At 48.0% G+C, this 18,106-nt stretch overlaps 1 long non-coding RNA gene across 1 annotated transcript in view; it reads right to left on the bottom strand.

Annotated features, from left to right (window-relative positions):
* The window catches only part of LOC117087758, a 77,859-nt gene extending 64,032 nt beyond the window's left edge, over nt 1-13,827 (bottom strand). Inside the window, exon 1 of the long non-coding RNA XR_004438903.1 lies at nt 13,676-13,827. This is a non-coding gene — a long non-coding RNA (uncharacterized LOC117087758). The remainder of the gene's footprint in view (nt 1-13,675) is intronic.
* Nucleotides 13,828-18,106: the final 4,279 nt, after the last annotated feature.

Below are 18,106 nucleotides of genomic sequence, written 5' to 3'. Positions count from 1 at the left end.
AGAGGTGGTGGGGGTTGCTGAAAGCTACCTGGGAAGTGGCAGGGCCTATCCCTTTCTAAGAAGCGCCTCCCAGGAAATAGGCAGCTCAGCCTTGAGTCATCACTGACAACCTGGGCCAAGGAGCCGCCAGGTGGAGTCAAGTCACCATCATCTGTGTGTGCCAGAGGTGCAGGGACAAGGAGAAGGGCGCACTGTCAGGTGAATGAACAGAATGGTGGCTTGTGACCCAAGTGGCACTTGTGGAGGGAAGTGCAAGGGGGTTCCACCAAGCCAGAGTTAAATGGAGGGTGCTAGGCACCCAGATTGTGGGAGGTGGTGCCAGGTTTTATGCTCCCTTGGCTGATTCCCAGATCAGTCCCTACACGGCCCTCAAAAACAACCCCCACCTGCAATTTTTCACCTGCATTTTTTCACCTGCAGACAGAGCTGCCAGGGACCACTTGTACTCCCTTGCTTCCTAGAACACTTTGCCTTTCTCTGCACAGCTTGGCATGTAGGGTTTCAGTGATGTCAATGTAAGCATAGCCTTAGCCCAGCACAGTGGAAGGATCAGCTAGTGGGTGGGGGCAGCGCGGGGTGGGAACTGTGATTCCTGGACTGTCCAAAGGTCAAGGAAGCTTGTTTCAGGAAACAGGCTGACTGTTTCAGGGAATGCAAAAGGTAAATCTCACTGCATTTTGTTCGTGGTCCTATAAACATGCCAACATTTTCATCAAGCTAGAAAATTAGAATAAAGGAAACCTGGAACTAGGGACGGCTGGAGGGCACAGGGCACTCCCTTACCCCAAGCAAGATCCATGCCACAGCATCCAACCAAGTTATGCTGGGTAGAGGGGAGGATGCCCCCTCCCCCGACCTCAGAAAAAGCCTCAGAGACAAGAAGACAAGGGGATTGGGTGGGAGCCTCCTGGGAGGGTGCCGCCTCCAAGGAGAGATGGCAGCAAAGGCTCCTCCTGGGTCACCTAAGGTGTCTCTGTCACTTGTCAGATGATGGTGCTATGATATGGGTAGAGGGAAGGAGTTTGGGGTTGGGGTTGTTTGCGTATTTTGTTGTTTTGAGTCTTAGTCAACTTGTGTTCACTTCAAGTGACCTGAAGACGTCACACTGCCCGCTTCCCTAGTGCTGATGAGGGACCCTGGGGCAGTAACAGGAACCAACAGGTGCCTGAGCCTCAGGGTAACCTGGGAGTCTCCTTGGAGGAGAAACATGTGGGCTCTGTGGGAGTGGGCATGAACGATGCAAGAGCACGGCCTGTGGGAGGGTGCCGAGGAACAGCACTGCCCATCCTCCAGGTGTGCCACAGGAAGCAGCTGGTGTGTCCAAAACAATAAGAAGAGGCCAAAGGAGACAAAGAGGAGGAAGCGCTGCCAGTGGATCAGAGTCTGAAATCCTCCCTGTGCTGGTGGCCGGGGATCTACCCTTGGCTGCCACCTACTCTCTCCTCCTCCAGCCCCCATACCACCTCACTCACTGTCACCTGCCGGTTCCCAGAAGGAGGAGACAGGAATCCTTCCAGGAAGGATTCAAATTCCACCTCCAGGTCACTGAGACAGGCTCCTGCCTCTTACCACCTTCATTCATTCATCATTCATTCATTCAAGGTTCATGTTTTGAACACAGAGCCAGGCACCATGCTGTGCTCACTGCTAGGGACAAAACAGTGGGCACAGCAGCCAAGGTTTCTGCCCTCATGGAGCTAATGAGACGTCACTCAAATACGCATGCAAACAGTGATGGTGACAATGTGGTCAGTGTAAAGAAGAAACCAGTAGGGTGCTGTGAGGGGCAGGAATGCACCCTACTCAGCACCCTCACAGCACCCTACACAGAGGGAGGGGCAGGAATGGGGAGTCGGTCCTCACATCTACTGCTGTGTAACAAATTATGTCCAAGAGCAGTGGCTTCAACAATAGTTACTTATTATCTTCCACGTGACTGTGGGTCGGAAATGTAAAAAGGACACTGAGTCTGGCCTGTCTCTATTTCATGATGTCTGAGGACTCAGCTAGAGACTTGAAGGCTGGCTGCTGGGATGACCCGACAGATCATTCACTCCCTAGGGGCCTGGCTGGGGCCATCAGAGCTGGCGTCAACCAGTTCTGGGAAGGCGCATTCCAGGCAGAAGGAATTGCCAGTGGGACAGCTCTGAGGTGTGGAGGGTACTTTGGATGGGGCAAGAGTGGAGGCTTCCTCTTTGCAGTGATCACATTGACATCATGCTGTTTACATGTGCATTTGAGTGATGTCTCATAAGTTCCACAAGGGCAGAGGGAATTGCCTGTGGGATAGCCCTGAGGTGTGAAGGGTACTTTAGAGGAATGAAGACAGATGCATCAGTTCTGCCTGCATCTGAGAACCTGCATGCCTGGGAAGAGACGAGAGAGGACCCATCCCATCTTAGGGTGCAAGGAAGGCTCCCAGAGGAAGCTAGGTGGGACTGGCAGGGTGGGGCTGGGAGCAGTGCGAGAGGCATTCGGGAGGCATGAGCCAATGTGAGCCAAGGCCTGGCCAAGAGAAACCACCTGACATAGAAAAGAAATCTTATCAAATACCTACAGCAGGCACAAGTCCACCCGAGGCACCCCAGGTGAAAACGTGCTTTCTTGGCATTTCTAAATCACATTTCTTGCTCTTCTAAATCAAATTAAATCTGTTTGGAACCCCCATTTGCCAAGGTTGCAGAGACACCAATGCTAGTCACATTTTGCCCCCTTCCCCATGCTGAGCCTTGCAAGGGCTCCAGGACTTTTCCATGCAGGCTCTCCAGGGCCAGGCCCCTCTGGACTGTCCCCCTCTGGGGATTCCTGGTTAGACTAATGGGTTCATTTGAAGACAAATATCTCTGTGCTTAGGACTGCCACAGGGGTGTTGTTGAGGTTGACATGGGATGTCACACCACTGCCACCCTGGCCCAGCCACTCTCGGATGCTGGGTGTGAGGGGGTCCTGGGTCTCCGCCAAGGGGAGAATTGCCACCTTCCTGGAGTTCAGCTCCTTGGGTGGGGCCCATCCTCTCCCCACCTCATAAGCCAAAGCCTCTCCGAAGAGTTCTGCCTGGAAAACATGAAGCCCTTCATTTTATCCCATGCTCCTAAGGAAGGTCACAGGCCTGACCTCCGCATCCCGTAGGGACGCACTGACCTCTGTACAGTGTTGGTAGTAGTGAAAAGCAGGCCCTAGTCACACGTCTAAGCAACTCTTCCCACTGCATCCCCTTGGTGACAGTGTGGTGGTACCTCAGTTTCCCCAACAGTGGAGAGAAGGGCTGGCCTAACTGTGCTGAAATGCTGAGTGAATGGAGTCCTGGGCAGCACTAGCAGGGAGGGCAGAGCTCGCCCCAGGCCTGGTGGGCAGGGCCTGCAGACAGTCCATCAGCTGCTCCCAAAAAGGCAGACAGCCACCGCCCAGTGAGAGTGCGCCTCACCAGCCAGGGCCAGCCTCCCAAACAAAGGCGGCCTTTTCTTGTCTTCCCATACATGTTTCCAAAACAAAACCCAACACGCTCTTTCCAGCCGCCTGGTTGCCCCTGCAAGTTGCCTGTCTGGATGCCAGATGAGGACAACTTCCCGGGAGCCCTTAGGGATCCTGGCAGACCTGAATCTAGGAGCCAAGGCCTGCTCTGGAGAATGGAGGCAGGGGGCAGATTATTTTAATATTTTAAAAATATTATTACATAAAATAATAATAATAATTTTTTTTTTTCAGAGACAGGGTCTCATGCTGTCGCCCAGGCTAGAGTACAGTGGCAAGGTCATGGCTCACTGGTGCCTCAAAATCCTGGGCTCAGGAGGGTGAGCAATTCTCCCATGTCAGCCTCCTGAGTAGCAGGGACTACAGGCGTGGGCCACTCTGCCTAGATAATTTTTTTTTCTTTTTAAATTTTTCTAGAGATAGGAGTCTTACTTTCTGGACCAGGCTGGCTCACCACACCCAGCCAGGGAGTGGATTTTAAGACCTTTGGTGGTTCCATCTTGGGTGAAGCTTCGTGGCAGGGCCACCTCGCTCTTCCCTTGCCCAAGATAGGGGAGGCTCAGCCTAGAGCTGGGAGCCCGGGCAGCCCAGTTCCTGGTGAACCTGTCTTTAGCACTCTGGGCCCTGAGCTAGAATTCAGCTCTAGACTTCCAGCCAAGCCTCACCAGTGGGAAAGGTTCTGGCCTATCCCTGAGTGCCCTCTACATTCGGAGCCCCAGACTCCTCTCTCCTCCTGACCTTTCCACTGTCCCCTTCCCCGCTTTCTAGTGGATTACTTTTTCCTGTCTGTCTGCCACTCTACCCTCAGCCGAAAGTCATCATCTCCCCTCAGTGCTGTGCCTGGAGTCAGGGCATCTTCTCACCGAGATCCTGGGCATGCTCTGGGTTTCCAGGGCAATGCCAACAAACTCAGACTCTGTCTTGGGGCCAAATAATAGCTCCCCACTCATCAATGGCTCCACCACCTGCCATGTGCCTATTGATGAACAAGGTGACATCCACGTAAGTCCTGCTGAGTCCCCATCTCACCAAGGAGTCAGTCCAGGCCCAGGATTCAACACAGGCCCATGCACCTTCTCTCCACACATCTTTTCCTGGCCCACCATGCCCCACCCCAGCCTGCACTGCTTCACTCCCCAGCCCGCCCCTTGGTCTATTTGGGTTGCCAGGCACCTTCTTCCGGGAAAACAGCACACCCTGTGGGTCAGGACAGGTCTCCCTCAACAGCTGTCTCAGCCAGATGGCCCCCAACCCCAAGGCCTGGGGCTTTCCAGGTGGCTTTTCCATAGAGCAGCCGGGTTCCCTCTGAACGCTGCACCCCACCCATCTGCCCCTGGGTAAAGCAGTGGTGGGGAAACTGGGCCCCACTTCACCCGCTGTGGATGGAGAAATTCCCAGCAACCCTCTGCTCCTGACTTCCCTTCTGCAGGTCTGGAAATTGGGGCCCCCTCTAGGTGAGTCTCCCACCCGAGCCCCCAGAAAACTGTCCATTCCTGGGAATGAGCCAACCCCACAGTAGGTGGAGTTGGCTCCTAGGAGTACAGATTTCCACGTAGGACCCCCGTGCCTCACCGCTCTGTCCTCTCCGAATTCCGTCTCCCAATCTCGGGAAGATGGTCTCAGAGTCACCCACGGTGGCTCCACAGGGCCTGACTGGTATGTGAAGACAGGAAGAATCAGGCACTGAGTCCCATCCTCTCTAGTACTCCCTTCCCTGTTTCCACTGGGACATTTGTATGCATTGCATTGACTTGGTTGACAAATAACATCAACGATGAAATGGTTACTGAGCACTTACTTTTTGCCAAGGGACACCGATGGTCCTGCCTGCAACATTTCAGTTAGGTTTGGAAACAAGCAATCAATGGAGGAATGAGCTAGTTCCAAGCTCCAAGTTTGAGGAGCTGGTTCCAAGCCTAAGGTTCCAGGCTCCCAGCCTGGCCTCTGCAAGCCAGTCTCCAACACACTCCCTAGTGGACCACATTCCTCCTCTACTTAAAGCCCCTCAATGGGCCGGGCACGGTGGCTTATGCCTGTAATCCCAGCACTTTGGGGGGCCAAGGCAGGTGGATCACCCGAGGTCAGGAGTTTGAGACTAGCCTGACCAACATGGTGAAACCCCATCTCTACTTGAAATACAAAATTAGCCGGGCGTGGTGGTGGTGCATGCCTGTAATCCCAGCTACTCAGAAGGCTGAGGCAGAGAATTGCTTGAACCCGGGAGGCAGAGGTTGCAGCGGGCACAGATTGTGCCATTATGCTACAGCCTGGGCAACAAGAGTGAAACTCCATCTCGAAGGAAAATAAATAAATAAATAAAAGCCCTTCAATGGCTCCCCATTTACCTGGGGTAGAGTCCAAATTCCTGTTCCTCCTGGCCTAGGTACCTGTGGTCCCCTCTGCAGGGACATCTCTCCACTCCACCTGCTTTGCCTGACATGTGCCAACTCCTCCTTTAAATCACTTTATCTAGAACAGCTTCTCCGTAGCTCCCAGGCCACGGTACCAGCCCTCAGCAATGTCACCTGAGGAACTTTTCCGTGGGTTGTATCTGCTTGTTCATAGCTCTGTTGCTCCTGCAGTCAGTCTTTCTCACTGGAGGAACTTTAAATCAGATTATTATTATTATTATTATTTTGAAATGGAGTCTCATGCTGTCGCTCAGGTTGGAGTGCAGTGGTGCAATCTTGGCTCACTGAAACCTCTGCCCACTGGGCTCAAGCAATCCTCCCACCTCAGCCTCTCGAGGAGCTGGGACTACCAGTGCACACCACCACACCCAGCTAATTTTTGTATTTTTAATAGAGACGGGGTTTCACCATGTTGACCAGGCTGGTCTCGAACTCCTGAGCTCAAGTGATCTGGCTGCCTCGGCCTCCCAAAGTGCTGGGATTACAGACGTGAGCCACTGTGCCCAGCCACCACCCCCAGAGATTCTGATTCAGCTGTCTGGAGTATGGCCTGGGCAGGGACAGTTTTAAATCTCCTCCTGTGACTGTAACGTATAGCCAGGCTGAGAACAGCTGCACTAGACTGTGAGTGCCCTAAGAGCGACTGAGCCTATTTATCGATGTTCCCAAGGTCTGTGCTTAGCAGGTCTCCCTCTGCATTGGTGGGATGAACAACATGACCCTAGGTAGTCTAGGGAGCCAGGATGGGTGACTGATGAGTGCTGGGAGGCAAGAAGGAAAACTGCCTGGCCTTCCTCTGCCTTTTTTTTTTTTTAACTTTGTTTTGTCTTTAGAGACAGGGGTCTCACTATGCTGCCCAGGCTGAACCGAAAGTCCTGGGATCAAGCAATCCTCCTTCCTCAGCCCCCCAGTAGTTGGGACTACTGGCATGCACTACTATGCCCAGCATTTAAAGTTTTTTAAATTAATAAATGTTAGAACAGTTTTGGGTTCACAGAAAAATCGACTGGAAAGTACAGAGAGTTCCCATATACACCCTGTTCCCACACATGCCCAGCAGTGTCCCTCACCATCAACATCCCCCACCAGAGTGGTACATTCGTTAAAAGTGATGAACCTGCCTCCACACACCATCACCCAAAGTTCATAGTTTGCATGAGAATTCATTCTGGGTATTCTGCATTCCACGAATTTTGACAAACGTATAATGCCATGTGTCCACCACTGTAGTGCCATACATTAGAGGAGTTGCCCTGCCCCAAACATCCTCTGTGCTCCCCCTGTTCATCCTTCCCTCCCCTTAACTTCTGGCAACCACTGATCTTTTTTTATCTTTTTTTTTTTTTTTTTTTTTGAGACGGAGTCTCGATCTGTCGATCTGTCGATCTGTCGTACAGGCTGGAATGCAGTGGTGTGATCTCAGCTCACTGCTAACTCCGCCTCCTGGGTTCAATCGATTCTCCTGCCTCAGCCTCCCGAGTAGCTGGGATTACAGGCACATGCCACTACACCTGGCTAATTTTTGTATTTTAGTAGAGGTGGGGTTTCACCATGTTGCCCAGGCTGGTCTCGAACTCCTGAGCTCAGGCAATCTGCCAGCCTCAGTCTCCCAAAGTGCTAGGATTACAGGCATAAGTCACCACATCCAGCTGCAACCACTGATCTTTTTATTGCTCCCATAGGTTTGCCTTTTTCAGAATGTCATATAGTTGGAATCATACAGTATGTAGCCTTTTCAGAGTGGCTTCTTTCACCTACTAGTGTTCATTTAAATTTCTTCCATGTCTCTTTGTGGGTTCATAGCTAATTTCTTTTTAATGCTAAGTAATACTCCACTGTTTGAATGTTCCAAAGTTTATTTATCCATTCACTACTGAAGGACATCTTGGTTGGTTCCTAATTTTGACAGTTAAAACTAAAGCTGCGACAAACATCTGTGTGCAGCTTTTTTTTTTTTTTTTTTGCTTTTTTGAGACAGGGTCTCACTCTGTCACCCAGGCTGGAGTGCAGTGGTGCAATCAATCATGGCTCACTGCAGTCTTGACCTCTCACGCTCAGGCAATCTTCCCACCTCAGCCTCCTGAGTACTTGGAACCACAGGTCCACACCACCACACCCAGCTAATTTTTTAACTTTTTTGTAGAGATGGGGTTGAGCTGTTTTACCCAGGCTGGTCTCGAACTCCTGGGCTCAAGCAATCCTCCCACCTTGGCCTCCCAAAGTGCTGGGATTACAGGCCTGACCCACTGAATCTGGCCTATTGCAGCATTTCATGTGGGCATAAGTTTTCAGCTCCTTTGGGTAAATACCCAGGAGTGCAATTGCTAGATCAAATGGTTAGATGATGTTTAGTGTTGTAAAAACCTGCCAAAATGTCTTCCAAAATGGCTGTACCATTTTACATTCCCACCAGGAGTGAATGAGAGTCTCTGTTGTTCCACATCCTCATCAGCATTTAGTATTGTCTGTGCTCTGGATTTTGGCCATTCTAATAGGTTCATAGTGGTATCTCATTGTTTTAATTTGCATTTCCCTGATGATATATGATGTGCAGCATCTTTTCATATGCTAGTTGCCATCTGTATGTCTCCTTTTGTGAAGTGTCTGATAAGGCCATTGGCCCATTCTTAAATAGCATTATTCATTGTCTTATTGTTGGGTTTCAAGAGTTCTTTGCATATTTGGATAATAGTCCTTCATCAGATATGTCTTTTGCCAGTATTTTCTCCCAGTCTCTGGCTTGTCTTGTCATTGTCTTGACATTGTCTTTCATGGAGCAGAAGTTTTTAAATTTAAATCAAGTCCAGCTTTTCAATTATTTATTTCATGGATCAGGTCTTTGATGTTGCATCTAAAAATTCATTGCCATACTCAAGGCCATCAAGGTTCTCTCCTATGTCATCTTCTAGAAGTTTTATAGTTTTGCATTTCTACATTTAGGTCTATGATCCATTTTGAGTTAATTTTTATGAAGAGTATAAGTTCTGTGTTAGATTCTTTTTTGAGACAGGATGGGAGTAGTAGAGTGGCACAATCACAGCACACTGCAGCCTTGACCCCCTGGGCTCAACCGATCCTCCTGCCTCAGCCTCCCGAGTAGCTGGGACCACAGGTGTGCACCACCACAACTCGTTAAGTTTTCTATTTTTTTTTGTACAGACACGATCTCACTATATTGCCCAAGCTTGTCTTGAACTCCTGGGCTCAAGGGATCCTCTTGCCTCAGCATCCCAAAGTGCTGGGATTACAGGTATGAGTCACTGCACCCAGCCTAGATTCATTATTTGACATGTGGATGTTCTGTTATTCCAGTACCATTTGTTGAAAAGACTATCTTTGCTCCATTGTGGATTGGCAGATTATATCTTTCAAGGAATGGGTGTATTTTATCTAGATCATAAAATTGGTGGGCATAGAATTGTTCATAATATTATTTTTTATTCTTTCAACTCATGAATTTATTCTTTTAATTCATCTGTAGTGAATTACAGTTCTGGTATTAGTCATTTGTCTCTGCTCTCTTTTTTCCTAGTCTGGCTAGAGGCTTATCAATTTCATCGTCTTGCAAAGACCCATCCTTTAGTTTCACTGATTTTCTCTGTTGATTTCCTGTTTTCAATTTCATTGAGTTTTACTTTGGTTTTTATTATTTCTTTTATTCTGCTTTGTGTAAATTTAATTTGTTCTTTTGTTTCTAGTTTCCTAAAGGGGAAGTTTAAATTGTTGATTTTAGATCTTTATTTTTTTGATACATACATTCAATATTATCAATTTCTCTCTAAACACTACTTTCACTACATCACACAATTTTGATAAGTTGTGTTCTCATTTTCACTTAGTTCAGAATATTTTTAAATTTTTCTTTAGAGTTCCTTTTTGACCTATATGTTATGTGGAAGTGTGTTGTTTAATCCCCAAGTATTTGGGGATTTTCCAGCTATCTTTCTCTTACTGATTTCTAGTTGAATTCCACTGTGGTCTGAGGCCAGACATTGGATGGTTTCTATTCTTTTACATGTATTCAGGTTTTTTTTTTTTTGAGACAGAGTCTTGCTCTGTCGCCCAGGCTGGAGTGCAGTGGCGCAATCTTGGCTCACCACAACCTCAGCCTCCTGGGTTCAAGTGATTCTCCTGCCTCAGCCTCCCAAGTAGCTGGGACCATAGATGCGTGCTACCATGCCTGGCTAATTTTTGCATTTTTAGGAGAGACAGGGTTTCATTATGTTGGCCAAGCTGGTCTCAAACTCCTGACCTTGTGATCCGTCTGCCTCAGCCTCCCAAAGTGAGGGATTACAGGTGTGAGCCACCACACCCGGTCTTACGGTGTTTTTAATGGCCCTGAATGTGGTCTGTCTTGGTGAATATTCCATGTGAGCTTCAGAAGAATGTGTAATCTGCTGCTGTTGGGTGAGGCCATTTATAGATCAATATATCCGGCTGTTAATGGTACTATTGAGTTCCGCCTGCTGGATCTGTCCATTTCTGTTAAAGGGGTGTTAAAATCTCCAACTTATTTATTTATTTATTTAATTTAGATGGAGTCTTGCTCTATCACCCAGGCTGGAGTGCAGTGCTGTGATCTTGGCTCACTGCAACCTCTGCCTCCCGGGTTCAAGTGATTCTCCAGCCTCAGCCTCCTGAGTAGCTGGGATTACAGGCGCACACCACCACGCCCAGCTAATTTTTGTACTTTTAGTAGAGACAGGGTTTCACCGTGCTGGCCAGGCTGATCTCAAACTCCTGACCTCAGGTGAACTGCCCTCCTCAGCCTCCCAAAGTGCTGGGTTTACAAGGTGTGAGCCACCGCACCCAGCCAAAATCTCCAACTTTAAAAGTGGGTTCATTATTTCTTCTTGTAGGTCTGTCAGTTTTTGCCTCTCAGACACCCATGTTCTGTTGTTAAGTGCGCACATATTAAGTATTGTTGCCTTGGAGAACTGAGCCCTCCCTCATTCTGTAATGCCTTCTTTATTCCTGATCACTTTCCTTGCTGAAGTCTGCTCTGTCTGAAATTAATATAACTACTTCTGCTTTCTTATGATGTGCATTGGCATGGAATATCTTTATCTCTTTATTTTTAATGTATATGTGTTTTTATATTTAAAATGGATTTTTTGTAGACAACTTAACAGTTGAATCTTATTTTTTGATATACTGTGACAACCTCTGTCCTTAATTGGTACATTTAGACCATTGGCTTTCAATGTAATTGTTGATATAATTGGATTATTATCTACCATATTTTAAAATATGCTGCCCTTATTCTTTGTTCCTATTTTTGTCTTTTACTCTGTCTCTGCCTTTTGTGGGTTTAATTAGGCATTTTGTAGGATTCCATTTTCTCTCCTTTCTTAGTATATCACTTATACTTTAAAAAATTATTTTAGTGGTTGCCTTAAAGCTTGCAATATACCTTTAAAAAATTTTTTCTTTATAAACACACACAAATCAATATACAACTGAAACTAAATCAAGCCTGATTTCAAATAACACTACACCTTTTCAAGGGTAATGCAAGTGCTTTATAATTTAAAAAAATTTCTAATTTCTCTCTCCTGTTCCTTGTTTCATTGTTGTCATTCATTTCACTTATACATAAGCATGTGTATTTAAGCATATATAATAATAATAATTATTATTTTTTTTGATATGGAGTCTCGCTCTGTCACCCAGGCTGGAGTGCAGTGGTGCCATCTTGGCTCATTGCAACCTCCACCTCCTGGTTCAATCGATTCAAGCAGCCTCCCAAGTAGCTGGCATTACAGGCGCCCGCCACCACACCTATCTAATTTTTGTATTTTTAGTAGATACGGGGTTTCACCATGTTGGCCAGGATGGTCTTGACCTCCTCACCTCAGGTGATCTGCCAGCCTCAGCATTCCAAAGTGCTGAGATTACAGGTGTGAGCCACCACACCCTGCCAGCATACATAATTGAATACATTGTTCCTATTTTGAGCAAACTGTTATGTGATAGCTGGATTAAGAAAAATGAAAGCTTTTATTGTGCCTCTACTTATTCATTCTCTGATGCTCTTTTTTTCTTTATGTAGATTTGAGTTTCTGACCTATACTATTTTCATTCTCTCCGAAGAACTTATTTAAACATTTTTTGCAAACCAAATCTTTTGGCAACAAATTCCCTCTATTTATTTATTTATTTGAGACAGGGTGTCTCACTCTATTACTCAGGCTGGACTGCAGTGGCACGATCTCAGCTCACTGCAACCTCCGCCTCCTGGGTTAAAGCAATTCTCTGACCTCAGCAATCCCCAACCCAAGTAGCTGGGATTACAGACACGTGCCACCACTGTATTATTAGTAGAGCTAGGGTTTCACCATGTTGGCCAGGCTGGTCTCAATTTTTGTTTGTTTGAGAAAGTCTTTATTTCTTCTTCATTTCTGGAGGATAAATGTGTAGGATACAGAATTCTAGGTTGGTGGATTTTTTCTTAAGACTTTAAATGTTTACTCTCGTTTTGCCTAAGTGGTTTCTAAGAATAAATTGGATGCAGTTTTTATCTTTGTTTCTCTTTAGCTAAGATGGTTTTTGTTGTGGCTTCTTTCAGGATTTTTTACTTTTGATCCTTCTATTTCTTTCATTAAATTTTTTTTTCGGACACTGTATATCTTAATCCTTCCATTTCTTTATTTTCTTTTCTTTTATTTTTTTGAGACGGAGTCTTGCTCTGTCGCCCACGCTGGAGTGCAGTGGCGCGATCTTGGCTCACTGTAGCCTCCACTGAGTCTTGTTCTGATGCCTGTTCAGCCTCTTCAAATTGTATTTTTTTCTTTCTAAGGCATCTTATAATTTTGTTGAAAGGTGGACATAATGTCCTGGGTAAAAGGAACTGCAGGAAATAGGCCTTTAGTGGCGTGGTAGTTGGGGGAAGGGAAGCTTTCTATAGCCCTGTGATTAGGTCTCAGTCTTTTTCTTTTCTTGAGACAGGGTCTCACTCTGTCATCCAGGCCGGAGTGCCATGGCACAATCATAGCTCACTGCAGCCTTGAGCTCCTGGGTTCAAGTGATCCTTCCATCTCAGTTTCTTGAGTAGCTGGGACTGCAGGCACATGCCACAACATCTGGCTTTATTTATTTATTTATTTAAGAAACAGATTCACTCTGTTGCCCAGGCTGGAGTGCAGTGGTGCAATCTTGGCTCACTGCAACCTCCACCTCCCAGGTTCAAGCAATTCTCCTGCCTCAGCCTCCCAAGTAGCTGGGATTACAGGCGTGGGCAACCACGCCCAGCTAATTTTTGGATTTTTAGTAGAGACGGGGTTTCGCCATGTTGATGACCAGGCTGATCTCTGGTGATCTCTGGTCATCTCTCCTGACCTCAAGTGATCCGCCCGCCTCGGCTTCCCAAAGTGCTAGGATTACAGGGATGAGCCACCATAACTGGCCAATTTTTAAAATTTTTCATAGAGATGAAGTCTCACTCTGTTGCCCAGGCTAGTCTTGAATTCTTGGCCTCAAATGATCCCCCCCCACTCAACCTCCCAAAGTGCTGAGATTACAGGTGTGACCCACCACACCCAGCAGTTCTCAGTCTTTTGGTGAGTCCATCCCTGGACTGAACACCTGTGCTTTTCAGTGTTTTCCCCATACATCGGACAGAATTGCTACAAAGGGGGCTGGAGTTGGGCGTTTTCCTTTCCCCGGGTTAATAAAGCTCTGATAAAACTTGAGAAGTTTAGGAGCTGGTAAAATAGTTTCTCCTGAAGGCAGATCTTGTTGAGAGGAACAGAATGCTCTGACATTTTTCAAAATTTCAAAAATGTTTCTCTTACCTTGCTGGAAGCATAAGGGGATTTTTCTCCTATAATCACCACGTGGTCCTGGTAGAGCTCCCAGGGGTAAAATTCACAACAGCATGGAAGCTCCTCATGACTGGGTGGCACTGGAGCTTTGTTACTCAGGCTTGTCCACACTGAGCCTCCAGCAATGTGTCAATTACAATTCCGGTTTCCACAGCCCTGCACTGATTCCTCCTGAGGTTTCAGCTCATAGGCAGGTTTCTGCTTCAGTAAGGTGTGGTTCTCTGTGTTCGCCTGTCTGTCTCTCCAATGGAGGGGGCAGTGGTGTGCCCGGTGACCTCACCTCGTGGATGATTCTAGGAAGGGTTGTTGATTGTTCTGTTTCCTCTGTTGATTACTTGTTGTGTGGACAGCATGGCTGCTCCTAAGCTCCTTACTTGCCAGGCTGGAACCTAGATGTCTCTTCCTCTGCCTTTTTTTTTTTTTTTTTTTTGAGATGGAGTCTTGCTCTGTTGCCGAGGCTACAGTGCAGTGGCTTGATCTTGGCTCACTGCAGCCTCTGCCTCCCGGGTTCAAGAGATTCTCATGCCTCAGCCTCCTGAGTACCTGGGACTACAGGCATGCACTATCACTCTCGGCTAATTTTTGTATTTTTAGTAGAGATGGTTTCAGCATGTTGACCAGCCTGGTTTTGAACTCCTGACCTCAAGTGATCCGCCCACCTCAGCCTTCCAAAGTGCTGGGATTACAGGCAAGAGCCACTGCGCCTGGCCTCTTCCTCTGCCTTCAAATGCCTGCCCTCCAGAGACCCCTCCCTATGCAGGGACAGGCCCATGCAGGTGATACTGGGGATCTAAAGGCAGGAAGTGATCAATATATACTGAGGAGGTGAGATTTGACCAGTGAGATGGACTAGAAGGAGACACAGGGACCCAGTGTCATCCCCTCCCCAACTCCCTGCTCTCCATCCTTCAGCCACACTGCCTTCCTCCTGGGGGGACAGACTAAGCCAGGTCCACACATGCTCTCCCTCGGTCAAGAGCACTTCCGTACCCACCCCTCCACCCCAGGCTCCCTTCTCGCCTTTTCCAGGTAGCTCTGACTCATCCTTCAGAATAACTCAGGTAGCCTCAGCTCCAGCGTAGGCTGGAATTTTCTGATACACTGTCATGGAACAGAGCCTGCGACACAGAAGGCCTTCACTAAATCTTTGTGGCATAAATGAGCACATAGAAATGTGTTCCCTTCCTTTAGCACACATGGCTCATGCTGTCATCAAATGTTCATGGAGAGATTGTATATAATGCCCATCTCTCTCTTTAAGCCATGGGGACTTACTTTTTCAGCACTGTATTTCCTATGCTTGGCACAATGTGGGGTAGAGTAGGGGCTCAATAAATATGTAGCGAGCAGATGAAGAGATGGGAGAGGAGGTGAGTCCCCCAACCTGGCAGAAGGGATTAAATGTATTAGGGAGCCTACATCATGTGATGGGAAGGCTGTGGAGGGTGAGCCTCACAGGCGTCCAGGAGACAGTCAGCAAGACAGTCTTGCAGCCAGAGGCCAAATTCCTTGTGGATTATGCAAAGGTTGGGATTTCATTGGTGGAAGCATCAGGTTGGCAGGAAAGGAAAGCAATTTCACTCTAGTCTGCAGCTCCTGTCAAAGGCAGGCAGGAGACAGTGGGCAGGTCTGGGATGGGACGAGAGCTTGTTGGGACCAGACATCCAGAAACCAGAGAGCATTCCCAGCAGCTCCTGACTCGTGTGCAGCATGTGGGCAGAGGGCAGCCCCACCTGTGCCCACCACCAGCAGTTGCAGCCTGAGATGGCTCCTCCGGCCCAGCGCCAGGGGCCCTGCATTGGCTGGGAGGTGGGATCTGGGTTGGTGGGGTGCGGGAAACAAAGCAGGATGGTGGAGGCGCGTGGGGCCTGAGAGTCAGTGAGGACGGGGGCCTGCTGGTCAGCTGGGGTCAGGAGTAGGTCCTCCCTGGGTGGTCAGAGCCCTCAGTGGGAGGAATGGAGGCCAGCCCTCACAGAGCTAGTCTTAGACTTCCACCATCCCCCAATATAGCCCCATGTGGGGAAGTAGAAGGTTCTGGCTCTTCTGAGCAGAGGGACTACAGGCTTGTCATGGAAATCCAGAAGGTCAGAGCTGGAAAGACCCTCAGGCTTAAAGGACAGGCAAAAAAATGGGTCTGGAGTGGGGAGGACAATGTTCAGGTTGCTGCAGGAAGCCAACAGCTGGGCAAACCTGAGGTGAGATGTCCCAGGGCTGCAGGGCCACCCATTTACTATCTTTGGCAGGCTGTTTTAACCTCTCTGATCCTCAGTGTATTCACCTATAAAATGGGAATAACAACACCTATCTCAGAAGGTTGTTGTGCAGACTAAGATCATTCCTCCAGTCAATACATATTTACTGAAGGCTGTGGCAGGCACTGCTGGTGACTCTCTCCTTCTTGGAAATTGAGTCCTAACTTCTATTTAGGAACCCTTGCATATGTGGTGATGTGATGTGACTTGCGGATATAAGAAGAAGTAGTGTATATACAACTTCATAAAACATTCTTAAAAATGGAAGCATCATCCTCATCTCCTCCCGCTGTGCTCGTTGGAATTTGGAACTGATGGCTTCAGCAGTCATCACAGACCACGATGTGGAAGCCGAGAGTGGTGAACAGCAGAGCCACCAAAGAGAGCAAGCCTGAATTCCCAACAATCACAGGTCACCACACCATAAGCACGAGTTCAGCGATTGGACTCCTTACTTCTGGACTTATTTAACTTAGATCAAAATAAATGCATATTTTTTTTAAAAATGTCTTTTCCTGAGGCACAGTCTCAAGAGGTACTGAGAACACATGTTCCTATATACATATTTGTCACCACTTTAAGAGATCACTCACCGTTACCCCAAATCCTAGTTGCCTGGAGGGCTGTTTATGTGGCAGGCTCTGGACTCTACACTGGGAATGAAATGGAGAAAAAAAGCAGATGCAGTCCTTTCCCTCCAAAGCTTCCAGTGTAGTGGAAACAAGAGATGGTCAGAAGAGCACATGCAGAAGTGAACAATCGTAAATGCCACACGTGCTGTAATGGCAGACAGTATAGGAACTCAACCTTGTCAGGGCATGGCAGGTTCCTATGGTAGCACCAACAAAAGTGTGGTTTAGCTGTTTAAAACCACAGCTATCCCCAACAAAAAGGCTAAAATAAATGAGACAGAAAATATAAAATGTTGAAGAGGATGTGGAGCAACTGGAACTCCCTGGAACTCTCTGCCATCCACTGATGGCAGGAGGGTAAACTGTTACAACCACTTTGGAAAACCAGGAACAGAGTGGCCCAACATTACTGACAGAACTTGACCCACAAAGTCCGGGTATCCTGATCAGCCCAGAGTCAACCTGGGGAACAACTTTGGGGACCCTGAGGGACACTTTGTAACTGGCCTGGCCAGGGGGCATTCCACAGGGAGGAGTGTGGGGGCAGAGCCTTCTCCAGCCCTCAGCTTCCTCCTGGACTGCCCATGTGTGGCCATGCTCCCAGCCAGGCGTCAGCAGGAGGACAGACACCAGATCTCACCTCACGGTTCACTGGACGACCTGCGAGCTTCAGGCCCCAGCTGTGTCCTCAGCCCCAAGCCCGCAGGGACACTCACCTCCCACCCTCAGAGCATCTTCCTTCTTTCTGCGCTTAGATTGGCGTTCCTCTTAACATACAGGCTTCCCTTCAGTGGAACCAAAACATCCTCCCTTTGGCTTTAGTCCAGCTCTCCAGGGCCACACAGAGCAGGAGGACCTTTTTTACTTCTTTTTTAACACTCAGCTGAGTGCCCTCAACCCCATCCCAGTCTCCAGTCTTAGGGTCATGGTCAGCCTGCCCCTGGCATCCAGCCTAGACCGATTCTAGCCTTCGCCCCTCCCCTCCAAACCTAGATGCACCCCTATCCCTGCCTCCCCCATTATCAGTTAAATTGTGTCCCTCAAAAATTCATGTGTTGAAGTCCTAACCCTGAGCACTTCAAAAATGTGACCTTATTTGGAAATAGTGTCATTGCAGATATAATTAATTAAGACGAGTGCAGTAGGATGGGTGCTAATCCAATATGACTGGTGTCCTTAGAAAACTGAGAAATGTGGACACAGAGACAGACATTCACAGAGGAAGATATGTAAAGACACAGGGAGAATAGGCAGGCACAGTGGCTCACGCCTGTAATCCTAGCACTTTGGGAGGCTGAGATGGGAGAATTGCTTAAGGCCAGGAGTTTAAGAGTTTAAGACCAGCCTGGACAATACAGCACAACCCCTGTCTCAGGAAAAATTTTAAGGCCGGGCTCAGTGGCTCATGCCTGTAGTCTCAGCACTTTGGGAGGCCGAGGTGGACAGATCACCTGAGGTCAGGAGTTCGAGACCAGCTTGGCCAACATGGTGAAACCCCATCTCTATTAGAAATACAA

The sequence above is a fragment of the Trachypithecus francoisi genome, unplaced genomic scaffold (genome assembly GCF_009764315.1).
Source record: "Trachypithecus francoisi isolate TF-2019V2 unplaced genomic scaffold, Tfra_2.0 Lachesis_group10, whole genome shotgun sequence".
Lineage (NCBI taxonomy): Eukaryota > Metazoa > Chordata > Mammalia > Primates > Cercopithecidae > Trachypithecus > Trachypithecus francoisi.
Note: the sequence above shows the minus strand (reverse complement) of the source record. Positions and strands in the feature narration are given on the sequence as shown.